This window comes from Lynx rufus, unplaced genomic scaffold (genome assembly GCF_022079265.1).
Source record: "Lynx rufus isolate CCGP_SWC_20201006 ecotype Redwood Valley unplaced genomic scaffold, mLynRuf1.p SCAF_16, whole genome shotgun sequence".
Lineage (NCBI taxonomy): Eukaryota > Metazoa > Chordata > Mammalia > Carnivora > Felidae > Lynx > Lynx rufus.
The window spans coordinates 21,560,880-21,588,500 of NW_025814830.1; the positions used below are offsets into that span (position 1 = coordinate 21,560,880).

A 27,621-nucleotide genomic window follows, 5' to 3' on the forward strand; every position below is an offset into this window, starting at 1 on the left:
GATACAGTTGGATGCTTAAGTGACTGAGCCACCAGGTGCCCCAAGAATTCTTGTATCTCAATGATACAAAAGCAAATACCTATATTTTAAATGTGGGAAAAGGATCTAAATGGACAATTATTGTCTGGGTGGCTTTGATTTCAGCTCAGGTCATGATCTTATGGTTTGTGAGACTGTGCCTCTTGTAGGTCTCTGGGCTGACAGTGTGGAGCCCAGGTAGGGATTCTTTCTCTCTTCCCTCTCTCACAAAATAAATAAATATTAAAATAAATAAATAAATGGACAACTATCAAAGGAAGATATATAAATGGCCAAGAAGCACATGAAAAGCTCAAAATCATTAGTCATCAGGAAACTGCAAACCACAATGACATGATATTTCATACTCATTAGGATAGCTATAATAAAAAGACAAATGCTGGTGAAGCTGTGGAGAAGCTGGAACCCTCATACACAGCTGGGGGAAAAGTAAAATGGTGCTGCTGCTTTGGAAAATATTCTGGTAGTTCCTCAAATGGTTAAACACAGAGCTCCATTCCACTTCCAGGTATGTCTCAAGAGAAATGAAAACATGTCTGCACAAAAACTTATATATGAATGTTGATAGTAGTATTATTCATAATAGCCAAAAAGTAGAGACAACTCATATGTCACATTCACTAGATGAATGAATAAAATGTGGTAAATCCATACAATGGAATATATTCAACAACAGAAAGAAATGAAATACTGGTATGAAAAACATGCTACCGAATGGATGAACCTGGACCCATTACTCCAAGTCAAACAAGCCAGTCATAGAATATCATGTATTATTTGATTGCATTTATATGAAATGACCAGAATAGGTAAAACTAGAGAGACAGAGAGAGAGAGAGAGAGAGAGAGAGAGAGAGAGAGAGAGAGAAGAGAGAGACAGTAGATGAGTGGTTTCCTAGGGCTGGTGAGATTGGAGACTGACTAAGGTACGTGGGGCTTCTTTTCAGGGTAATGAAAATGTTCTAATAGTGATTGTGGTGATGGATACGCAACTCTAAATATACTAAAAGCCACTGAATATAGAGGTAATGGGTGAATTGTATAGTGTGTGAATTCTATCTCAATAAAATTTATGTTAATAAAAAAACCCAGAATAGCAGAAAATTTTAACCCATTAAAAAATCCATGGGAAACGTTTAAAAGACATAAACATGTAAAATGCACATATCAAATGCCTTTTCTCTGAATAGGCTGGTATTTGCACATCTAGCATGCAGCCTTTTGAGTCTGGTTTTAATTTCTCTTTCAAGTCTATAAAATTGGTGGTGTTTCTTGATACATTACCACTTGACAAAGTTTGGTTTATTCTAGGTTGTTAATATGCTGTGTGCATCTGTCTTATTTCTCATTAAGAAAGGTAGCTGATGGATCATTTAACTTGAAGTTTGATTTTCTCCCTGGCTGCTTTTAGAGCTTGTGTGTCCACTTTAGTCATTTCTATCTCCAGTGAGTTCTGCTCTTCTAGATTGTTCTTAACTCTCTTCCTCTTAATTCCCCAATTTCATTATCAGCCTAGGCTCATATGGAAGGAAAAGACCTTCATTTGAGGGTATGTCTATCTTTCTGTGTAAACCTTAAGAAAGGCAGCTCTACACACAGAAGAAATACAAATTAAGAAACACAAATATGTCCATTAGACATACTCTAAAAATAAAATAATTCTTTTATTTTTGAATTGCTGCTCTGAAACCATGCTGCCAGCTACTGGTAAATGCAGAATCCTTGGCTACGCTAATATAACAAAGTAAAACTTCCACTCTGAAATACTAAAAATTATTGAAGTCTTTCTGTAATACAGACTTACAACTGGAGATATTCAAAAGAGATGATAAATTTGATATCCAGAACAAAGTTCACGTGGGCTCTGGGTAAAAGCAATACATTTATTTCCCAAACAGCATCTAGGATGTAAGATTCAGTGGGCACAGAAAATGTTTCTTGAATGAAAGGAGGAAGCAAGCATGTTTTTGTAGAGCAAGGCCAACTGAAAGGCAAAACTTAACAGGATATAAAACTTACTGCTAACCGTTCCTGTTAAATTATTGGTTAGAAAAGATTTTGCCATGTCTTAATATATCTTTATTCAAAGATGTTCTTTATACTGGCCAACTTGGTAGCCACTACATTATCTTCTTTCTAGTTATTATTATATGTAATTTTTTATTATGAAAAATGAAATATAAAATGTGATCATTTTATTTGTTAGTTGGGTGAGACCAAAAACTGGATATTCAGACTTTAAGAATGAGAAATTCATGGATATAACACAATTTATAAAGTACACATGCAAAAGGAACAAGGATATGTTAGGAAATTATACCAGTTCTGGTTTAGATGTAGGGGAAAGGGAAAGAGGAAATGAGGAAAGAGGGAAATGAAGGACGACCTCCACATTTCTGGTTTGAATAATGTAAGTGATGGTACCACCACCTGAGATAAACAGTACACTATGAACAGGTTTCGGGGAGAGAAGATACTTTCAGGTTTGGGGTGCCATAGGTACAGCTTTCAGGGGAAGATCTATTAGGCACTAATATACACAGGTATAAGGCCTAGATAAAGGGATTTAAAAGTCTTAAGCTTATAAGTGGCATTTAGAATAGCCAAAGTAGGTGATGAACAGGCAGGAGAACAAAGGGCTGAGAATGCAACCCCAAGAAACACCAGTAGTTACAGTGGCCCAGATGAAAAGGGGTTCTCAGAAGAGATGGTATAGGAGCAGTTAGAGAGGGTACAGAGAAGACCAGAAGAATTTTAGGAGTAAATCATCAACAACCAACAGTAGGCAAGAATCTGGTGACATAAAGACTAAGTGCTCACTGGATTTGTCAATTAGAAGTCATTGGGGCTGAATGAGATATTTAGTAGAGTGGAGTGGGTTGACGCTAAAATGACAGGTGAATCTGAAGTGATTATAGTAGAGATTGTCCAGAGTCACAAATTTTTTTTTTTTAAAATTCTGGAGAGACTTGCAATTACTTAAAGAATGAAGGAAAGAGGGTGGAATGAGAAGATTTTGAAGACAAAGGATGCAAAGATCCAGAGGATCCAGATGGAATTGAAATGGAGATGGCATCACAGAGGGACAGAGAATCGATGAGGAAACTGTTACAGTAATTCTAGGTAGGGACAAAGTGACTTGATCCAGGGAGGTGGCAGTGATGATGGAAAAGAAAGGTAATTTAACTTTTTTAGGCTAAAATGATAGGGGCCATGATAATATCTTTGCAGTAAACTGGGAATTATGAGCAAGGGTTGGATGTAAAGAGAAGGGGAACTATGATTATGGTTGGATATCTACATGACAGACAAGACAAGGTGTGAGATACAGATCTGGGAGTTATTCACTTAGAGGTTAAGATAACTTGTGCTATAAATCTGAATGGAATAGCCCAGGAGAGAAATACAGTTAAGAAGTGTCAACAGCTGAAGATTCCACCTTGTAGAATGTCCTTGGGGGCAGATAAAGGGTAAAACAAAAAAAACCAAAACCCTGTGATTGAGAGAACATGTCATTCAACATTAGAAAATGATTTCTTTGAATATGTGAACTTTAGCTAAATACATCTCATGTGATTTTTTTTTGAATTATGCTGCATGACAGTGCAAGCATTCAATTACTAAAGATTGGCTAAATCAACCCAATGGAATATTTTACAATTAAAATATTACAAAAGTAATTATTATTGACATAAAATTGTTCATAATACATTAAGTGAGAAAACATGTCACAAAACAGTATTAATAGTATGATCTTGTTTTGTAATACAAATGGAACACCATGCACATACTCATACACACACTCGTGAGCACACAGAGACTTAGAGCAGGTTTTGGAAGGATACATACCCAAGATGGATACATACCCAAGATTAATGGTGGTTGTCTCTTGGTAGGCAGGGTTTTAAGCATGTTTTACTTTATTTCTTTTGATATGTACTTATATTTCTGTAGTAAGCAGAAAACAGTATTTTCTTATAGTCCCCAGTCATTCTCACATCACCTATTTTAATTCACTGCATAGTCTTAGCACTACTTTATATTTTTCCTATTTTTGATTTGCTTGTTTATTGCCTACCTTTCGCAAATTTATCTCTCTTATTCACACTTATATCTTCAGCATCCAAAGTCTGCTTCAATACAATAGGCACTCAATAAATATTTAAGTAAAAGTTTATAAGTAATGCTTTTGTAATAAGAAAAATACACACTAAAACTTAATTTATTGTTAAGCCTGTTTCTCCTAAGTTTCTCTATTTTAGAAGTGACCAAATAAGTTAGAAACAAAGGAAAATGGTGGAGATGTAGCTTACTTTACCCCCAATGGACTTTACCCCCAATAACACTCTGAATCTGAAGACAGTCAAATATTTCTCTGGTCTGCCTACTGAGATACCTGACAAAGCCCAGACTAGCCTTGGATTGTTGCACAAGAAAAGACTGAAAGTGACAAGTTGATATGACTCATTTTTATAAAAAAGCAATCTCAGAACACACAAATCTTGCATCCTCCAGGTAAGCTCCTAGTAATGCTCTACACTTATTTCAATGTCATTGCTTACAGCTATGTGATTCCTCTTTGAGGATGCCGTCAGAAACTGCTGAGTCTTCTGTGATCTTCAGTGATGGTAAATCTTCAATGTGAGCAGTAAATGTGAACTTAGGTATTATTATTAAGGTCAGTGAATAGGTTCGTTAGTATAATATTTGTACAAAATCAAAGTATATATGAAGCAGTGAGACTTATGTAAACCTGACTCTTTAATGGACTTATTTTTATTGAAATATAATTCATACATCATAAAATTCACTATTTTAAAGTGTTCAATTTAGTAGTGTAGAATATTCATAAGGTTATACAACCATTGGCATTATCAAATGTGAGATTATTTTCATCATGCTCACATAAAATCCCATACCCATTAGTAGTCACTTCCCATATAGGCAATTATTACAGAAGAATTTTTGAAGTGTTTTAAACATCAGTAAAGAAATGCCTATTCTATGAAGATGGCTTCTTTGGACAACTGATTCATCTGTATGTATTGTTTTTAGATAAATATCAGTCATATTCATTTGTATTTGGGGATACCAATGAAATTCAATCAAGGAAAACAAACTGTATTGGCACCAGGCATATTTTCTTTTTACATCACATTCTAAAACCAACTGTGAAATGTCCATTAGTTCATGAAAGATAAGAAATCCAAAGTACTTGATTACCTGTAAGACAAAAGAACTAATCACATTTAAGTTCAATTTTATCTTCTTGGGAACAGTCTGATAACATGCTGAGTTAAGATAATTATGTATCTTTAAAAAAGGGCATTGTCCCATCAATGAGAATACATTAAAATAAGATTAAACCAGGACTGTGTATATAATCACCTATTAAACCCTTTATTAAGCAGAGGACAAAACATTTAGATAATTAACTAAAACTTTGAAAGAAAAAGCAGATGTAACACAATTAGTGCTTCTATAAAACTGAAAACTTTTTCCTAGTCAGGTCTTTCTTGGCCCTGAGTGACCCTAAGTGACCAAACTTAAGATTTAAGTTCATCATCTTAAGTTACTTTTTACCATTACTCAAAAGTAAGATAAAATTCTCTGTTCTTGGGATAATGATGGCTTTAAAACTGCCAGGTAATGGCATACCGATGATAATGAAACTTTATAGAAAATATTAACTATGACTCCCGTGTTAGGCTAATCATGCTAACAAATAATAAGTGGTTGAAAATGTAGAGTCTTGAACTACTGTGGAAAAGACCATGAGTTCACTTTATGTTCAATGGGAAAAAACCTGAGGAAGTGTATTTAAATACTTCAGTTTTGATAAAAATAGGAGCCTGGATTTGGTCAGTCCATGGTTTCTCCTTTGCCCTTTAGAACTCTATTTCAAAGTCTATAGCATATGAAAAATGACAAATATGTTCTATTCTCACTCTGGTGATCTGCTTGGCTTCTGATGTTCACTTATTCGGAAGGGAGGGAAGGAGTTTCTAAGACCTAAAAACATTTAAAAAGCATTTTAAAAGTTAACATGGGTTTTATATACCAGATTTCTGTTATTTTAATAGTTTCCCTTGCATGGATTCATGTTCCTAAATCTTTTGATGTTATTCTCCTTTGTTTAGTTGACATTAGTTGTCCACTTCCTGAAAGGACTAAGAATGAATACTATACATTCTTGGAATGTGAAAATCTGAGGCCTCTTCTCTGCTATTATATTTCTTAAATTGCTTCTTTTGCATTATAAAGGGCATCTTCTGTGAAATGCCAATCATGAATCTAAACCAAAATGCAAGCAAATATACAAAAATAGATATTTATAAAATATGGTACCTTTTCATATGACGGAGTTGTACCTTAAACAAGCACAAGTGCTCAAGTCAGTGGAGTGAACATCATTTACATACTGGAGTTGATACACACACACACACACACACACACACACACACATTTAAGGTCCTAAATTCTACTATATGTATAATGCTTCACAGACTGAGAGATTAATATATATGCTGTCCAATAATTCCAGAAATATAGTAAAAAGGCTAGAGAAATGCATTTTCATATGTATTTTCTATTTCACTTCACAATATATATTATGTGTTAACATGGATTACACAAATCCATATACAAATACACACACATACACATACATACATTTATGGGTGATTTAATGAATTTTCAAGAGTAATTTTGCCTTTTTCAGACTGATTTCCAAGCCTAAATTATGATTCTGCCATAGACCAAAATGCAAATAGTGATCATCTGTGGATGATGTCATTATGGGTGCTTTTAATTTAGTTTTTTTTTCTTTTTCAAAATTTTCTTTAAATTCTAGTTAGTTAACATACAGTGCAATATTGGTTTCAGGAGTAGCATTCTGTGATTCATCCCTTACATACAATACTCAGTGCTCATCATAACAAGTGCCCTCCTAAATATCAATCATCCGTCTAGTCCATCCCCCACCCACACCCCTCCATCACCCTCTATCATTGTTTGTTCTCTATTATTAAGAGTCCTATGGTTTGTCTCCCTCTTTGCTTTTCTCCCCCCTCCAATATGTTGATCTGTTTTGTTTTTTAAATCCCACATATGAGTGAACTAATATGGTATTTGTCTGTCTCTGACTGATTTATTTCACTTAGCATAATGCACTCTAGCTCCATGCATGCTGTTGCAAATGGCAAGACTTCATTCGTTTTGATGGCTGAATAATATTCCATTGTATATATATCCCATACCTTTATCCATTCATCAGTTGATGGACACTTGGGCTCTGTCCGTAGTTTGGCCATTTGTATAATATTGCTATAAACACTGGGATGCATGTACCCCTTCAAATCTGTATTTTTGTATCTTAAGGTAATACCTAATAGTACAATTGCTGGGTCATGGAGTAGTTTTATTTTTAACTTTTTGAAAACCTCCATACAGTTTTCCAGAGTGGCTGCACCAATTTGCATTCCTACCAACAGTGCAAGAGGGTTCCCCTTTCTCTGCATCCTCATCAACATCTGTTGTGTCTTGTGTTGTTAATTTTGGCCATTCTGACGGGTGTGAGGTGGTGCTGCATTGTGGTTTTGATTTGTATTTCCCTGATGATGAGTGATGTGGAGCATCCTTTCATGTGTCTATTAGCCATCTGGATGTCTTCTTTGGAAAAGTGTCTATTCATGTCTTCTGCCCATTTCTTCACTGGATTATTTGTTTTTGGGTGCTGAGTTTGATAAGTTCATTATAGATTTTGGATAATAACCCTGTATCTGGTATGGCATTTGCAAATATCTCCTCCCATTCTGTTGGCTGCCTTTTAGTTTTGTTGATTGTTGCCTTTGCTGTGCAGAAGTTTTTTTATCTTGATGAAGTCCCAATAGTTCATTTTTTGCTTTTGTTTCCCTTGCCTCTGGAGACATGTCAAATAAGAAGTTGCTCTGGCCGAGGTCAGACAGGTTGCTGCCTTTTTTCTCTTCCAGGATTTTGATGGTCTCCTGTATCACATTTAGGTCTTTCATCCACTTCAAATTTGTTTTTGTGTATGGTATAAGTAAGTTGGCCAATTTCATTCTCCTGTGTGTTGCTGTCCAGTTTCCCCAGCTCCATTTTCTGAAGAGACCTTTTTCCATTGGATATTCTTTCATGCATTGTTGAAGATTAGTAGATTATAGTTGTGGGCCCATTTTTGGGTTCTCTAATCTGTTCCATTTTATCTATGTCTTGATGACTACATACTGTCTTGACTACAGCTTTGTCATGTATTTTGACATCTGGAATCGTGATATATCCAGATTTGCTTTTCTTTTTCAGGATTGCTTTGGCTATTTGGGGTGTTTTGTGATCCCATACAAATTTTGGGATTGTCTGTTCTAGATCTGTGAAATTTACTGGTGGTACTTTGATGGGGATTGCATTAAATGTGTAGATTGCCTTGGGTGGTACAGACATTTTAATAATGCTTGCTCTTTCAACCTACGAGCATTGAATGTGTTTGCATTTGTGTCCTCTTCAATTTCTTTCATAAGAGTTCTGTAGTTTCCAGAGGACAGATCTTTTACCTCTTTGGGTATCTAATTGTTTTTGGTGCAATTGTAAATGAGATCATTTCCATGATTTCATTTTCTGCTGCTTCATTATTGGTGTTTAGAAACACAACAGATTTCTGTACATTGATTTAAAATTTTTTAAATATTTATTTATTTTTGATAGAGAGAGATAGAGCACAAGTGGGGGAAGGGCAGAGATAGAAGGAGACACAGAATCCAAAGCAGGATCCAGGCTCCGAGCTGTCAGCACAGAGCACAACATGGGGCTCAAACTCACAAAACTGCAAGATCATGACCTGAGCTGAAGTTGGATGCCTAACCAACTGAGCCACCAGGTGCCCCTGTACATTGATTTTATATCCTGGGACATTGTTGAATTCATGTACTAGTTCTAGCAATTATTTGGCGGATTCTTTCTAGCAATTATTTGGCAGTCTTTTGGGTTTTCTACATAGAGTATCATGTTGTCTTCAAATAGTGAAAGTTTAACTCTTCCTTGCCAGTTTGGATGTCTTTATTTCTTTTTGTTGTCTGATTAGTGAGTCAAGACTTCTAGTACTATATTAAACAGCAGTGGTAAGAGTGGACATCCCTGTCTTGTTCCTGACTGAGGAGGAAAAGCTGTCAGTTTATCCCCATTGAGGATATTAATGGTAGGTCTTTAGTATATGGCCGTTATGATGTGGAGGTATGTTCCAACTATCCATACTTTGTTGAGGGCTGTTATCAAGAATGGATGCTGTATTTTGTCAAATGCTTTTGCCACATCTATTCAGAGGATCATACGGTTCTTTTAATTTTTTTATTAATGTGATTTATTTGTGAATGTTGAACCAGCTCTGTAGCCCAGGAATAAATCCCATTTGATCATGGTGAGTAATTTTTTTAAGGTACTTTTGGATTTGACTTGCTAGTACCTTTTTAGGAATTTTTGTATACCTGTCCATCAGGGAGATTGTCCTGTAATTCTCCTTTTTAGTGGGGTCTTTGGTTTTGGAATCAAGGTAATGCTGGCCTCATAGGAGTTTGGAAGCTTTCCTTCCATATCTATTTTTTTGGAATGGTTTGAGAGGAATAGGTATTAACTCTTCTTTAAATGTCTGGTAGAAGTCCCCTGGGAAGCCATCTGGCTCTGGGCTTTAGTTTGTTGGGAGATCTTTGATTATGAATTCAATTCCTTTGCTGGTTATGTTCAGATTTTCTATTTCTTCCTGTTTCAGTTTTGGTGGTTTGTATGATTCCAGGAATTTGTCCATTTCTTCCAGATTACCCAGTTTGTTGGTATATAGTTTTTCATAATATTCTCTATAATTGTTTGTATTTCTGTGGTGTTGACTGTGATCTCTCCTTCATTTGTGATTTTATTTATTGGTGTCCTTTCTCTTTTCTTTTTGGTAAGTTTGGCTAGGAGGTTATCAATGTTATTATTTCAAAGAACCAGCTCATTGTGTTGACCCGATCTGTTTTTTGTTTGTTTCTATATCATTTATTTCTGCTCTAATCTTTATTATTTTCCTTCTTCTGCTGACTTTAGGCTTTATTTGCTGTTCCTTTTCTACCTCCTTTAGGTGTAAGGTTAGGTTGTGTGTTTGAGACTTTTCTTGCTTCTTGATGTAGACCTATATTATAAAATACTTCCTTCTTAGGACTGGTTTTGCTGCATTCCAAAGGTTTTAGACTGTCGTGTTTTCATTTTCATTTGTTTCCATGTACTTTTTAATTTCATCCTTTAATTCCCTGGTTATCCCATTCAGTTTTTAGTTCTTTAACCTCTGTGTATGTGTGGTCTTTTCAAAATTTTTATTGTGGTTGACTTCAAGTTTCACAGCATTGTGGTCAGAAAATATGCATGGTATGATCTCGATCTTTTTGTGCTTGTTAAGGACTGATTTGTGACCCAGTATGTGATCTGTTCTGGAGCATATTTCATGTGCACTTGAAAAGAACGTGGCTATAGGATGAAATGTTCTGAATATACCTGTTAAGTCCATCTGGTGCAATGTGTCACTCAAAGCCATTATTTCCTTGTTGATGTTCTGTCCGTTGCTGTAAGTAGGGTGATAAAGCCCCCTACTATTATTGTATTATTATGAATGAGTTTCTTTATGTTTATTAATTGATCTATAAATCTGGGTACTTCCTGTTAGGGGCATAATTATTTACAATGGTTAGATCTTCTTGATGGATAGACCCCTTAATTATGATGTAATGCCCACCTTCATCCCTTGTTACAATCTTTTTTTTTTTTTTTAGTGTTTATTTTTTGAAAGAGAGAGAGAGAGAGAGAGAGAGAGAGACAGACAGACAGACAGTGCGAACAGGGGAGGGCAGAGAGAGGGAGATGCAGAATCCAAAGCAGGTTCCAGGCTCTGAGCTGTCAACACAAAGCCCCACATGGGGCTTCAAATCACGAACTGCGAGATCATGACCTGAGCTGAAGTTGGATGTTCAACCTACTGAGCTACCCAGCTGCTCCTAGGGTCTTTGTTTTAAAATTTAGTTTGTATGATAAAGTATGGGTACTCTGGTTTTCTTTTTCTTTCTTTTTTTTTTTTTTAACTTTACTTTTTCTTTCTTTTTTTTTTTTTTTTTTACCAGAGAGAGAGAGGGAGGGAGGGAGAATGAGAGAGAGAGATGGAGACAATTATGAGCAGGCTCCATGATCAGTGCAGAATCTGATGCCTGGCTTGATCCCATGACCCTGGGATCATTGACCTGAGCTGATATAAAGAGTTGGACGCTCAACCCAGTAAGCCACCCAGGCACCCCTCTGGCATTTTTTTTGACATCCTTTGCATGATAGATGCTTTTCCAACCCCTCACTTTCAGTATGCAGGTGTCTAGGTCTAAAATGAGTTCCTGTGTAGGCAGCATATAAATGAGTCTTGTTTTTTTAATCCATTCTGATATCCTATGTCTTTTGATTGGAGCATTTAGTCCATTTATATTCAGAATGATTACTGAAAGGTATGAATTTAGTGCCATTGTGTTAGTTGTAGAGTCACTGTTTCTGGAGATCTCTGTTTTTAGTCTTTGTTGCTTTTTGTCTTTTCTTCCCTCCACTTAAAGAATCACCTTTTATTTCCTACAAGGCTGGTTTAGTGGTCATGAACTCCTTTTGTTTTTGATTGTCTGGGAAACTCTTTACCTCCCATTCTGAATGACAGCCTTCCTGGATAAACCAATCTTGGCTGCATATTTTTCCAACTCAGCATAGTGAACATATCCTGCCATTCACTCTGGCCTCCTATGTTTCTGTAGATCTGCTGTGAACCTGATCTGTCCTTCCTCGTAGGTTAAGGGTGTTTTTCCCTTGCTGATTTCAGGATTCTTTCCTTGTCTGTGTCTTGGCAATGGCCAGCTTTTGTTGAATCTAATGTGAGTTCTTGGTGCTTCTTGGATTTTGATGTGTGTATCCTTCCCCAGATTAGGGAAGTTTTCATCTACAATACGCTAAAATAAACTTCTGCTCCTTTTCCTCTCTTTTCATCTTCTGGACTCCTAGAATACAAATGTTATTCTGTTTTAAGAAGTCAGTGAGTTCCCTAAATCTACCTTTGTGATCCAATACCTTTCTTTCCCTCTCCTTTTAAGCTTATTTCCCATAATTTTATCTTCTATATTACTGATTCATTCCTCTGCTTCATCCACGCTTGTTGTCATGGCATCTATTTGGGTTTGCATCTCAGTTACAGCATTTTTAATTTTGGCCTGACTAGATTTTAGTTCTTTTATCTTTGTAGTAAGGGAGTCTCTAGTGTCTTCTACACTTTTTTCAAGCCTAGTTAGTATGCTTATAATTGTTGTTTTAAATTGTAATTCAGACATCCTACTTATATCTGTATTGATTAAATCCCTGGTTGTTACTCCTACTTCCTGTTCTTTCTTTTGGGGTGAATTCCTTCACCTTGTCATTTTGTCCAGGAAAAAAAAAGCTAGATTGTAGGTATGTTTTGTTATGCTTATGAAAAGCTAGATCCAAAAAATAAAATCAAATATATATAATAAAAAAGAAAAATTAAAAGAAATTTAAAAAATAAAAATAAAAAGGAAACTAGATCCTATTTTCCCTAGAGTAGAAGTTTCACAGCACTCAATGCTCAGTAGACTTGGCTCCTGTGAAAGGTTTGTGCTGCTGTTCTGGGGGCAGGGCCTGTTGACCTGATTCTCAGGTGGGCTTGCCTTAGAGTATATGAGCCTGCAGGGTGCAGGTGGGTAGGGCTTGGTGTAAAGGGCTCCAGCTTCCACTTGGTGGTGCTATTTTTCTCACTGAAGTGAGATATGGTCAGTGCTGATGGGGGAGGGGTGGTGGTGAAAATGGCATGGCCATGCTCTGTCATCCCTGGAGTGGGGAGCTCACCTGTGCCACCCCTCAGGAAGCCTTCATAGAAGAGCAAACAAGGACTTCTCCTGTGTCCCTGGCCTCTGTCAAGATATGTGCCTTCATGCTGCCTGTGTCTGATTTGTCTGCCTGCTAGGTGGTGAAGCACTCCTGTACTTTATCTCAGATTGCACAGCTGGGTTCTGAAACTCCAAATTGTAGAGATCTGTACACTTTGGTCCCATGTCTACCCCATGGGGGAGGGTCTTGCTGCCATGTGGCCGCCTACCAGTTTGTTTCAGAAATCAGTTGCGAGACTATGCAGCAGCCTGGAGTTTATGGCAAAGCACAGCAGAGAGCTGGCTGGCACCAAGACTTGCAGCCCTCAGCCATAGCCTGTAATCCTATGCTAGCAAAGAGGGTAGCTCAATGGTGCCCACTGGGTCCCTCACCCCTGGAGAGGTCACGCTCCCTCTCCCAAATGCACTCCAAGCAGGGGAACTTCCTCTCCCCATGGTACCCAGGGGATCCTTGGACTATGCCCTCCTTCCTCATTAGAGCAGTGGTAAGGCTGCCAGGCACCACCCTGGCAATGTCACAGACCTCCAAAATTTCAGACTCTGTGTTTCACTGTTCATAACAACTTGATATAGTCCTCCTCTCTCTTTTCCTTAGCTGACAGTTTTGGAGAAGAGTTTTTCTTGTGCGATTCTCTGCGTGCAATTCTACTTTCTCTTTCTTGCTTCTCTTTCTGTGATCATGGCTCCCTTCCCATTGCAGCAATTGCATGTCTTCCATGCCTCAAATCAACTCTCTGCAGTTCCTACCTTCCATGACGTGGTGGTTTTTTCACCTTTAGTTGTGCATATTTGCTCTCTCAGTCCTCAGATGGATTTCTTGGGTATTCAAAATGATTTGATATTTATCGAGCCGTGTTCAAGGGATGAGGCAAGCTTAGGATCTCCCTAATTCTCCGCCATCTTAACTCCTCCTTTTATTTTTCATTTGTACTTTCTAAATTTCTGTAACTTGAAAAATACTTAAAATAAAAGAATACTATACTGTACTTACATTTACTCTACTAAATAATGCCAGTTTCTGTTTCATATTAATAAGTTTCTATTCTTTTGAATAGAAACATAATGTATCATCATGAACAAAGAAATGATGCCAGACAACACCATTACTACTCAACAATGTAATGAGAATCGTGGCCAATGCAGTAAGACCAACAAAAGAAAGAAGAGTTAAAACAATTCTATAGCAAGAGAACTAACTATCCTTATTTTCAAGTGAAATGATTATATACATGGGAAATCCAACAGAATATATAAACTATAAGAATAAAAGAATAAGGCAAGATTGGTGAACAGAAGATCTACACATCAAATTCAAGTCTTGTCATATACCAATGATAATCATTAGAAAATTACTAGAAAAATCTTATTCACAGTAACAACAAAATCTCTAAGCTATTAAGGGGCAATTTAATGAGAGATGTATAGCAGTTTTATGAAGGTAATTTCAAAATATTCCTACAGAATATTTAAGGAAAATATGAATAAAGGTTATGAACTGAAAGACTGAAAATCACAAATATGTCAACTCATCACAAATTGATCAGTAAATACAATGTAATCATATCAATCCAAGTCCCAACATAATTTTTTAGTCAGATAAGAAAAATTAGTTTTTAAATTTCTGTGGATAAACAAAGGGACAAGAATAATCAAGATAATTCTGAAGGAAGAAATCACACAGGAACATTTTCTCTATCAGATATCAAAACTTATCTTATAGCTACAATAATTAACACAATGTGTAATCAGCACAGAGAGTGACAAACAAGATAAGGCACAAAAATAGAAGGCACAGAAACAGAACCATGCATATAAAGCAACTTGATATATGACAAACGTGGCATTAAAATCAGTGGGGTAAAAGAGACTAAATAAATATGGGGACAATTAGTTATCTAAGAAGAATATAATTAGATCCCTTTAATGTATGCAATACACAAAAATACATTTTTGGTAGATTAAAAGCCTACATGTGATATGGAAAAAATGTTAAAGTTTTATGATAAATACAGGAAAATACCTTTATGGCCATTGGATGTATCAGTATTATTGAATAAGATCAAGTAAGCTTAGACTACATATAAAATAATCTATTTATATTACATAAACATTTCTAATATTAAACTGGATATAATTACCCCACTCTGTAATATTTTGTCCCATAGGAAGGGTCTATTGAGTGCCAGTGTTTATCATTAATATTATGGTAGTTTATACACAATAAAATATAAAAAAATTTTAGATTTTGTATTTAATTGAACCACATAGGTCATAAAGGACACAAAATTATATTAAAACCAGTTTGCTTATTTATTAGAAATACAATCCATGTATTTTTATTTCTCAGTTATAAAAATTAAACATAAAATATATATTTACAATGAGTCCAACACCTGGGAACTTAAAGGTATGACCATTTTAATATCCAATATTAAGTGGTAAAAAAAATGAAATTAGACTTGTAGCTACAAATTTGAATTTCCAGGCTGTTAGGAATGAGATGATTTAGTTCAAAACTGTGCTGTCTCATATGGCAGCAAGTAGGCCACAGATGGCTACTGAGCAATTGAACTGTGGCTAGACCAAATTCAGGTGTGCTGTAATGTAAAATACATAGTGAATTTGGAAGAATTAGTACATACACAAAACACACACTACAATAACAAAGCTGTGTTTTGAAGAGTATATTATTTACATTTATTATTCTGTGAGGAGATGGCTGCGTGATGTGCACACGTTTATTTTAGCTCTTAGATTTGGGAGGGAACTTACATTTCCAGTTCCAGCTCAGAATTGCCTATAATCAATAAGAATGTATATCTTAGGTGAAAGGGTCCCAAAATTATATACAAGAAAAAGGCAGAAGAAATATGTTTCAACTTTATATCAAATATTTATTCAAATACCTTCCTCTCCTTGTTTCTTTTTTTTTTTTTTTAAATTTTTTTTTTTCAACGTTTATTTATTTTTGGGACAGAGAGAGACAGAGCATGAACGGGGGAGGGGCAGAGAGAGAGGGAGACACAGAATTGGAAACAGGCTCCAGGCTCTGAGCCATCAGCCCAGAGCCCGACGCGGGGCTCGAACTCACGGACCGCGAGATCGTGACCTGGCTGAAGTCGGACGCTTAACCGACTGCGCCACCCAGGCGCCCCACCTCTCCTTGTTTCTTGATACTGTCACTGTCTAAAGAAGAGCTAACATTTATATCCATTCATTTGTGGGTCCAGAGTACTGTTTGTAGGGTTTGTTTAAAGTAAATAATAGATTACAAATGGGAGATTATATGTATAAAAGCGTCAGTGCATTAATACATGTAAATAAAAGATACACAAATCATGAGAGAGAACACAACATTCACAGAGGAGTCAGCTGTATTTGAATGATGTGAAGCAAATGTGACAAAAAGCTACGATTTCGTAGAGTAGCAGAGATTTGCCAGATGAATGGAAGAAGTCATTTACAAATTTCTTACCAGACATAAGGATTGGTTTAGTCAGTCTGATTCAGAAACAGACCAGGCAAGTATTGCTACCTCATTCCATACTCTAAATGGAAGATTATGCATAAGTGCCCAGAGTCCAGGTGGAATGGGAGAAAGACTAAAAGAGAAGAGAAGGTAAAGGAGGCAAGGAGCCTTCTTTCTATATCCCTGCCTGAACAGAAATTTGGCTGCTATTCTGAAACAGACCTGTCACACTCAGGCTTAGATAAAAAATATTTCTGCATAGGAAAAAATTGTGGAAGTAATATTCTGGAATTTCTGATGCTGCTACTGCAGGCAAAAACCAGTAGTGGTAATGGGGAGGAAGGGAGAGTGATACAATACATGAGGGGAAAATAACCCAGCAACTAGAGTTGAAACAGTGATGACTATCAGCTAATAGAAATCAACATCACACTAAATACTCACTGACAGCACAGCTATGTACAATCTATGATAAGAGGATAACTTAAGAAATGGTGAGTACTTATGAAAACCTGGAAATTTCTTTATTCCAGGTTTAGCCCACATAAAAATTTTAGGAACCAGGCTATATTCTGAATCTTACTCTTTGCTTACTATTGAGTTTACAGTTCTTCATATATTATGAACACAAGTCCTTTTTGAGTATGAGATATGCAAATATTTTCTCCTAGTCTGTGGCTTAAAAAAAAAATCCCTTTAACAATATCTTTTGTGAAGCAAAACTTTTGAATTTTGATAAAGATCAACTTCCCAGTTTTGTTCTTTTTTTCCTAATTTTTTTTTTTAACATTTATTTATTTTTGGGACAGAGAGAGACAGAGCATGAACGGGGGAGGGGCAGAGAGAGGGAGACACAGAATCGGAAGCAGGCTCCAGGCTCTGAGCTGTCAGCACAGAGCCCGACGTTGGGCTTGAACTCACAGACTGCGAGATCATGACCTGAGCAGAAGTCGGATGCTCAACTGACTGAGCCACCCAGGCGCCCCTCCTAATGCTTATTTATTTTGAGAGAGAGAGTTAGCAGGGGAGGGGCAGAGAGAGAGGGAAAACAGGCTCTGCACTGTCAGCACAGAGCTGTATGGGGGGCTCGATCTCATGATTCATGAGATCATGACCTGAGCTGAAATCAAGAGTCAGATGTTTATCCAACTGAGCCACACAGGTGCTCCAGTTTTGTTCTTTTATTAACTCTTTTTTTTTTTTTGATGTTATGTGTAAGAGCTCTTCAATTAACTCTAGGTCACAAAAATTTTCTCTGTACTCTTCCAAAAGTTTTACATTTTACACTTATATTTATGGTCATTTTGAATTAATTTTCATATAATGTGTGAAGTTTGGGGCCAAGGTGACTCTTCATTTTTGCCTATGGATGTCCAATTGATTCAATACCTTTTGTTGAAAAGACAATGATTTCATCACTGAAATGCTACTGCACTTTTTGTCAAAAATCAGTTTGGTGTACTAGTCCGACTTTATAACTAGTTTCACTTATCTATGTGATCTTTGACCTATCTATTGCTTTGCCAATACTACTGTTACTATATAGTAAAATCTTCTACTTAGGTACTGTGATTCCAACAATTTTCTTCTTTTTCAAAACAGATTTGGCTATTCTTGCTCTTTTGTCTTTCCACATAAGTTATAGTCAGTTTTTCTAAAAAATCCTATTGGATTTTGATAGGAATGACATTAAATCTTTGGGGAGATGGAGAGAAACAATATCTTTGCTCTGTTAAGTTTTCCAAAACAACAATGTCATGTCTCTTCATTCAGTCTTCTTTGATTTCTTTCATTAGCATTTTGGAGTTACTGGCATATAGATACTTACTTTTATTTATATTTAAGAATCTTGTTCTTCTATTTTATTTAATTTTAATTTATTTCTTTTATTTTGAGAGAGTGAGAGAGGGAGGGGCAGAGAGAGGGAGAAAGAGAATCCAAAGCATGCTCTGTTCTGTCAGTGCAGAACCCAGTGTGGGGCTTGATCTCACGAACCATGAGATCATGATCTGAGCTGAAATCAAGAGTTGGATATCATGACCTGAGCTGAAATCAAGAGTTGGATACTTAACCAACTGAGCCACACAGGTGTCTCTGGTTTTTCTAGTTTAAACTGCATTCTATTGTTCATTGCTGTTTCCAACTGGTAGTTGCCAGTATATACATTTAAAAAAAAAATATCGATCCCATATCCTGCAAGTTTCCAAAAGTCTTTATTACATGAGGTTTTTTTTTTTCCTTCATGCTTCTAAATTTTCTACACAATCATGTCATCTACAATAAAGGAATTTTAATTTCTTCCTTTCCAATTTCCTTTTCTTGCCTTATTGCACAGGGAAAGATTTCCAGTAATGTGTTTAATGAGATTGATTGTTAAGAGTACACATATTTGCTTTTTTTCCAATTTAAGGAGAAACCATTAGTCTGCCTTTCACCATTAAGTATAGGATTAACTGCAGATTTTTTCTAGTTCTTTATCAAGTTGACAAAATTCCCTGTGTTCCCTTATTTCTGTGAGTTCATATCATGAATGATTGCTGGATTTTGTCAAATGACCTTTCTATGTTAATTGACATGATTTTTCCTCATTTAGAGTAGTAAATGGAAGACCATAACAATTTTTGAATATGAAACCAACCCTGCATTCATAGAATAAACTCTAGTTGGTCATGACATTCTTTTTTATTTTTTAAGCAATCATTTTGGGGATAGTTTATTAAAGTTTTTTTTTCAAAGTTTATTTATTATTAATTAATTAATTAATTAACATCCAAGTTAGTTAGCATATAGTGCAATAATGATTTCAGGAGCAGGCTCCATTGATTCATCTCCTATGTATAACACTCAGTGCTCATCCCAACGTGTCGTCCTTAATGCCCCTTACCCATTTACCTCACCCCCCCACCCATAACTCCTCCAGCAACCCTCAGTTTGTTCTCTGTATTTAAGAGTCTCTTATGTTTTGTCCTCCTTTTTTTCATATTATTTTTGCTTCCCTTCCCTTACGCTCATCTGTTTTGTATCTTAAATTCCTCATGTGTGAAGTCATATAGTATTTGTCTTTCTCTAATTTCACTTAGCACAATACACTCTAATTCCATCCACATTGTTGCAAATGGCAAGATTCATTCTTTTTGATTGCCAAGTAATACTCCATTGTGTGTGTGTGTGTGTGTGTGTGTGTATGTATACCACATCTTCTTTATCCATTCATCTGTTGATGGACATTTGGGCTCTTTCCATACTTTAGCTATTGTTGACAGTGCTGCTATAAACATTGGGTGCATGTGTCCCTCTAAAACAGAACACTTGTATCCCTTGGATAAATACCTAGTAGTGCAATTGCTGGGTTGTAGGGTAGTTCTATTTTTAATTTTTTGAGAAACCTCCATTGTTTTCCAGAGTGGCTGCACCAGTTTACATTCTCACTAGCAGTGCAAAAGAGATCCTCTTTATCTGCATCCTTGCCAACATCTGTTGTTGCCTGAGTTGTTAATTCAGCCATTCTGACTGTTGTGAGGTGGTATCCCATTGTGGTTTTAATTTGTATTGATTGTGATATTATTTTTTGATACAATGCTGGAATTGTGTGACATAACAGAAAATATATGTCCTGTTCTTTGCACAGAGTGCCTAAAACCTTTGGAATTTCCTGTTGACAGAAGCATTTTTTGCTATTCAACACAAACCTCTTAGTCTATGCTAATGAAATGACTCTTGGTGGGGCCTTCTATGCCTTCAGGATGGGGTTAGATGCCAGAAAGAATAAGCCTTGGAACCTCCAGGAAGGAGAGGGACAGAAACTAGGGTAAATCAACAATGGCCAATGACTTAATCATGCCTAAACAAGGAAAACTCCATAAAACCCCTAAGCAACATGTTTCAGAGGACATCCAAATTAGTTAACATAACCACATACCATTAGGGTGGTTCACCTCAACTCCATGGGGTCAGAGGCTCCTGTGCTTGGACTTTGACTTACATACCTCTGTATCTGGCTATTAATTTGTATTAGTAATAAACCAATAGTAAGTATAACATTTTCACGAGTTCTGTAAGTGGTTCTAACAAATTATCAATCCTGAAAGTCATGGGTGTGGTAGGAATCCTTGAATTTGTAGCCAAGTCAGGCTGAAGCGTCTAGAGACTGGGACTTACAACTGGCATCTGAAGTAAGAGCATTCCCATGAGACTGAACCCTTAAACCTGTGCAGTCTAAACTAACCCCTGGTAGTTTGTGTCAGAACAGGACTGAATTATTGGGGACACTCAACTGATATTGAGAATCAAAAAGATTTAATTTGCTAATACTTTGCTTGGTAATTTTGCATTCTTCATGAAGGATATTTGTAGTTTTATTTTTTGGATTCTGTAATTTGGTATCAAGGTAATGTAGGTCTCTTAAAATGAGTTGACTCTGTCAGTGAAACCATCTTGATCTGGAGGTTCCTTTTTCAGAAGGCTTCTACAAAAAAGATGGATTTTAAAAACAGTTATACAATGGTTAATATCATCTACTTCACTTTGGGTGAGTTTTGGTAGTTTGCAGTTTTCAAAGAATTGATCCATTATATTCAAGGTCAATTTGTGCATGTTGAGTTGTTCAGTCATCTCTTATTATCCTATAAAAGTCTGTGAGGTCTGTAGTGACAGCCTCTTTTTAATTATTGGTATTTTCTATCACTTCTCTCTTTTTTTTTTTAAATCAGTTTTGTTTAGATCACTAATCTTTTCAAATAACCAGTTTTGAGAAATTTTTAAAACAATTTTTTTTGAAAATTGTTTTAGAGAGAGAGCAAGCGTGTGTGCATGCAAATGAGGGAGGGGAAGAAAGGGAAGGAGGGAGAGAATCTTTAAAAAAATTTTTTTTAATGTGTATTTATTTTTGAGACACAGAGAGACAAAGCACAAGTGGGGGAGGGGCAGCACAGAGCCGGATGCGGGCTCGAACCCATGAACCATGAGATCATGACCTGAGCCAAAGTTGGACGCTTAACTGACTGAGCCAACCAGTTGCCCCTGGGAGGGAGAGAATCTTAAGCAGACTCCACGCTCAGTGGGAGCCCAACATGGTGCTTGATCCCACTACCCTGGAATCATGACCTGAGCTGAAATCAAACATCAGATGTTAACTGATGGGCCACCCAGACATCCCTCAAAGAACCAGCTTTTGATTTGACTATATCTACTGTTTTACTGTTTTAAATTTTATTGAATTCTTCTTTATCTGTATTATTTCCTTCCTTCTGTCTGCTTTGAGTTTATTTTGCTTTCTTTTTCTATTCTTTTCTAATGTATTTAGTGCTGTAAATTTTCTCGTAAGAATTGCTTTGTTTGTATCCCACAGATTTTAATATGTTGTATTTTCATTTTCATTTAGTTCACTACATTTAAAAATTTTCCTTCAGACTTCCTCTTTGACCAACATACTATTTAGAAACGTGTTAATTTCCAAGTGTTCAGAGACTTTCCTGTTATCTTTAATTGACTTTTAGTTTAATTCCATTATGGTCATATGTTGTACAGGTAAATCTATTTAGGTATGTTTTATCTTGGTAAATGTTCCATGTGGTCACATGAAAAGAATGTGTATTCTTCCACTGTTGCATGAAGCCCTCTGTAAATGGGAATTAGATCTTGGGTAATAGCACTGCCCAATTCTTTTATATCTTGCTGATTTTTTGTTTAGTGGTTCTTCTCATTGAAAGAGTAGTACTGATGGTTTTCTCCACTGGCCACACCTCCTCAAGTCTCTTGCTAGCTACTTCTTGTTTGTAACTTGTAAATGTTGAGGGCTCTATAACTCAGTTATGATACTACTTCTCTAGCTATACCAATTCCCTAAATTATCTCATTCAATCTTAAAGTTTTAAATATTATATATAAGCTGATCCTTCATTTTTTTTTTTTTTTTTCAAACACAGCTTTGAATTATCTCTCCTGAGCTTCTTTTTACATATCTAGCTATCTATACAACAACTCTTCTGGGGTGGTTAATGAACATCCCAACCAAAGCATATCCAAAACAGATCTACATAATCCTTTCTTCAGTGCCCCAAACTGCTTCCCTCTATTGCTCCCCATATCAGGAAATGGTACCCCATTCAACCAGCTAGTCAGGGCTCCTCTCATTCTCTTAGACTTTACATCCAATTCATAAGACACATGTTGGTTCTACCTTCAAATATATTAGCAAAACTTATCACTGTCCCATACCTTCACTGCTATCAATTTTAGTCACCACTATCTCTTATCTATAGTTGTGCAGCAGCCTCCTAATTGGTCTCCCTTATTCAAATCTTGCTCAACCTCACCTAAGCCCATTCTCCAAACAAGCAAGAATAATCAGAAATGATTCTTTTAAAACTTAAATCCTGTATCTTTTCAAATCCTCTAAAGTGGTCCTATGATACTTCAAGTAAAATCCAAAGCCTGACTATTGCCCATAAAGCTATAAATCATGAGGCTTCTTTCTATTTCTCTGGCCTCATTTCCTATAGTTTTCTGGATTACTCACTCCAGCCACACTCACTTTCGCAGAATATTCTAACATGGTATTTCAGGACCTTTTTCCTCTACTCACAGTGTTCTTTAACTAGATAGTCCCATGACTTCTTGCTCATTGAATTCAGGTTTCTGCTCAAATGTCACCTCCACAAGAAGGCATCGCCTGATTTCTATGTCCAAAATTATCTACCATGTTTTCACTGTCCTCTCCTTCTACTCTGTGACATATTACCTTGCTTAATTTTGTTTTTCTTGGCATTTATTTTGCACATTTTATATTTACATATATTTGTAATCTGCTCTTTCCATTATAATGTCAATCCTAGGAAATTAGGGATTCTATTAATTTCATGCTGTTATTTTCCAAGTATACAAGAGGGCCAAGAATATGGTACATCCTCAACAAAATTTGTTCAATACGTAAATTACTGATCAGGTTTTATGATGTTAAGTAGTTCTCATGTGAATATCTCCTTATTATAATTTGAGCTTAATCTCAAATGTTATTACTTCGGCAATTCCTTATTTGACAAACCTAAATTAAAGTAGACATCTTGGCCTCAGCCCCAACTACTAGAAGGTAAAGCCCAATGAGAGGCAAGAGCTTTGTCTTTTTTTGTTCTTGCTCTAACACCTGAAAAAAATTCCCAGCACTATTTATTTTCTAAGTGAATGAATACGTGAACAAATATAACTTGCATAAGAGACAAGATACCTTCACAAACTAAAATAATACAAAGATTTAGAAGAAAAAACCCATATATATCAGTTTAGTTGATTACAAGAATATTTTAGGTATTTTCAAGGTTATTAGAAGACTGAGTTTTTTTTTCCCTCTCCTATATTATATACATTAAAATGCCTCCAGTTTTGCACATGTAGATAACATTCTTAATATTCTACTATATGTTGAGGAAAATATAAATAATGATATATATATAAAAAATGATCATTTTAACAATTTTAAAGTATACAGTTCAGTAGCTTCATGTACATTCACAGTGGTATGCAATCATCATCATTATCCATCTCTAGAACTTTTTTCATCTTCAAAAACTGAAACTGTATGCATTAAACACGGTTTCTTCACTCCTCTCAGCTCCTGGTAACCACAATTCTACTTTCTGTTTCTATGAATTTGACTATGTAGGTACTTCATATAAGTAGAGTCATATAGTATTTGTCCTTTGGTGACTGGCATTTCACTTAGCATGTCTTCAGGACTCATGCATATTGTAACGTGTGAGAAAATTTCCTTTTTTTTAAGGCTGATAATATTCCACTGTTACCCACCACGTTTTGTTATTCATTCATCTGTTGATGGTTTCATGGATTGCTTTCTCCTTGGCTGTTGTGCTGCTGTGAAAGTGGTATACAAATATTTGCTGGAGTCCAATACCTTTGTATACCCAGAAATGGAATTGCTGGATCATATGGTAATTTTATTTTTAATTTTCTAAGGAACCATCATACTGTTTTTCATAACAGCTACAGTTTACATTCTCACCAGAAATGCACAAGTGTTCCGATTTTTCCACCTCCTCGCCAAAATTTGTTCCTTTCTTTTTAAAATAATAGCCATCCTAACTCATGTGAAGTGGTATATTATTAAGGCTTTGATTTGATTTTCCTTAGTGCTTCATGATGTTAGGCATCTTTTCATGTGGTTATTGGCCATCTGTATATTTTCTTTGGAGAAATGTTTGTCCAAGTCCCTTGTCTGTTTCATGTTTTTGTGTTGTGTTGATCTGTTGGGAGTTCTTTATATATTACAGATATTAACCCCTTATTTATTAAGCATTTTCTCACATTCTTTGGGTCGCCTTCTCACTCTGTTGACAGTGGCCTTTAATGCACAAAAATTTATCATTCTGATGTAGTTCCATTAGTCTGTTTTTTGCCTTTGTTGCCTATGCTTTTGGCACAGTCATATCCAAGAAGTAATTGCCAAATCCAAAGTTGTGAATATTTTTTCCTGTTTTTATCTAAATGTTCTATAGTTTTAGCTCTTATCTTTAGATTTTGATTAATTTTGAGTTAGTTTTGAATACAGTATAAAGTAAGGGGCCAATTTTTTCTTTTTGCATGTGGATATTGTTTTCCCAACACTATTTATTGAAAAAAACTGTCCTTTCTCTTGAACGGTACTGCCATCTTTGTTAAAAATAATTTGGCCATATATATGAAGGTTTATTTCTAGACTTTCTATCTTATTGTCTGCCATTATGCCAGTAACATACTGTTCTGATTACTATGGTTTGTAAGTTTTGAAATCAGGAAGTTTGAGACCACCAACTTTGTTCTTCTTTTACGACTGGTTTGGCTATTCCACTAGGTTTTGAAAACTTAGTATTTTAAATACCATCCACCATCTCATATATGCTGTCATTTGTATTCACTTCATTCTGTGACAACCTTGTTTTGCTCATTGATAAAATGGGGTAACAACAGTACCAGCTTTTTGGGATAGCAGTGAGGGTTAAATGAAATACCATATTTAAACCTGTTATAAAAAAAAATAAACTTCTTATCAAAGCACCAGGACACATCATCAGTGCTCAGTAAAATTAGCCGTTATCTTGAGAAAAATGTACCAATATACAACCTGAGGAAGACAGAATAATGGCCACCCAAAGATGCTCACATTGTAATCCCCAGGACCTCTGTATATGTTAGCTCATATGGCAGAAAGAACTTTCAGAAGTGATCAAGTTAAGGATCTTGAGGTGTGGAGATTATCTTGTGTTATCTGGGTGGGTCCATTGTAATCACAATGGCACTCATGAGAGGGAGGGAGATCAAAGTTAGAGCTAGAAGGCCATGGTGAGGTCAGAAGCAGAGAGGAAGAAGGTGATGTGATGAGGGGCTTGGAGAACTGCTGATGTGGACGTTCGTAGAATGAGGATAGCTTCCAGAAGCTCTAATGGAAAGAATAAATTCTCCACTCGAGCCTCCAGAAGGAACTAGCCCTGGTAACACTTGTTTTTGGCTTAAAAAGACTCACATAGAAATTCTGACTTCCAGAATTGTGGCAGAATAAATTGTGTTTAAAACTGTGTTGTTTTAGGCTGGTAAGTTTGTGGTAACATATCAGTAATATATCAGTGAATTAGTGGCAATAGGAAATTAATAAATATTTTGGTACCAGAAGGGGGATGGTGCTGTAACAAATATCTAAAGATGTGAAAGTGGCTTTAAAATTGGGTAATTGGTAGAGGCTGGAAACATGATAGAAAAAGCCTATGTTGCCTTGAACAGACGGCTGTTTGTTAAAGATTGGTAGTGAAGGCTGAGAAGGATGTGAGAAACATAATCAAGAACATCTGTATCTTTTTACAGAATATCTAAATCATCATGAACAGATTATTGGCAGGAACATGGACATTAAAAGCTCTGCTTACTGGTAAGGGCTCAGAAAGAGGTGAGGACCATACTATTGGGAGGGAAGCTTAGTTGTGTCTTACTATTATATGGAAAGCAGAATAGCAAGTGATGAATGTGGACATTTAACTGAGGAGATTTTGAAGAGTTTTGAAGGTAAAACTTGGCTCTACTGCTCATAGTAAGATGGGAGATGAAAGATAAAGTGAGGAGAGAACGGTTAAACCCCAGAACTTGGTGATTTGGGAAATTTTCAGCCAATGCAGGTTGCAAAAGACACTTAAATTAAGATTCACTGTCAGGAAAGCATGCTTTAGAAAGAATGTCAAAAATGTGCCTGAGCAATATTTTGCTGGTATCTTGGAAGGATCAAAGATCAAAGCATTCAATCACAAATAGGGCTTTCTGCAGAGATCAGGTGTGTGACTTGTTTCTTTAGTCTTCTCAGAAGCCAAAAATGGGTGGGCTTGCACAAGAAAGATTTGTGGAGAAGTCTTTTGTCTAATGGAGAGAATCCCTTAGACACGTGCAGGTGATGCACAGGGTTACTGAGAATGTTATACCAACAGAAACACTGTCAGGGGGGATGGAAAGGAAGAGCGAGAGGATTAAGTGAAAGAGGGGTGTCAGACTCTTAAAATCCTAGAGCCAGGAAACAGGTCAATGAAATTACTCAGCCGCAAACATGTGGTACTCTTTGTGAAAACAAGGGATGACTCCAAGGATGAGCCCATGAGCCCAGTGGATGGAGCTGAGGGCCATGGAGGATTGGTCCTAGGCCCTGAAACCTAGTAGTATGCTGGATTGGATTTTGTAGTTGCTTGAGACCAAACCATTCCTTTTCCCCTTTAGTTTTCTCCCTTAAAAAGGAGAAAAATTCCTTTAAAAAATGGGAATGTCTAAAATTATTATCCCATGATTGTCCTACCATTGTCTTTTGGTAACAAATTATTTGTTTTCTAGTTTCACAGGTTCTCAGATGGAGAACAATTGTGCCCTAAGGTTCACTTACAGCGACAGCCTTACATGTACCTAATTTATATGAGATTTGGGACTTTTTTTTTTTTTTAATTTTTTTTCAACGTTTATTTATTTTTGGGACAGAGAGAGACAGAGCATGAACGGGCGAGGGGCAGAGAGAGAGGGAGACACAGAATCGGAAACAGGCTCCAGGCTCTGAGCCATCAGCCCAGAGCCCGACGCGGGGCTCGAACTCACGGACCGCGAGATTGTGACCTGGCTGAAGTCGGACGCTTAACCGACTGC

General features: G+C 36.3%; 1 protein-coding gene and 1 long non-coding RNA gene across 4 annotated transcripts in view; one reads left to right on the plus strand and one right to left on the minus strand.

The window, feature by feature from the left end:
* Window positions 1–27,621, minus strand: part of ITFG1 (integrin alpha FG-GAP repeat containing 1) — a 349,315-nt gene that overhangs the window by 136,796 nt on the left and 184,898 nt on the right. The gene's annotated exons all lie outside the window — the stretch shown is intronic.
* On the plus strand, window positions 434–27,499 carry LOC124511292 (uncharacterized). 2 transcript variants are annotated; one of them, XR_006961854.1, is made up of 3 exons: window positions 434–547; window positions 4,604–4,717; window positions 27,460–27,499. It is a non-coding gene; the product is annotated as an uncharacterized LOC124511292 (long non-coding RNA). The 2 variants fall into 2 exon arrangements; XR_006961855.1 differs by lacking the exon at window positions 27,460–27,499 and adding an exon at window positions 15,976–15,998.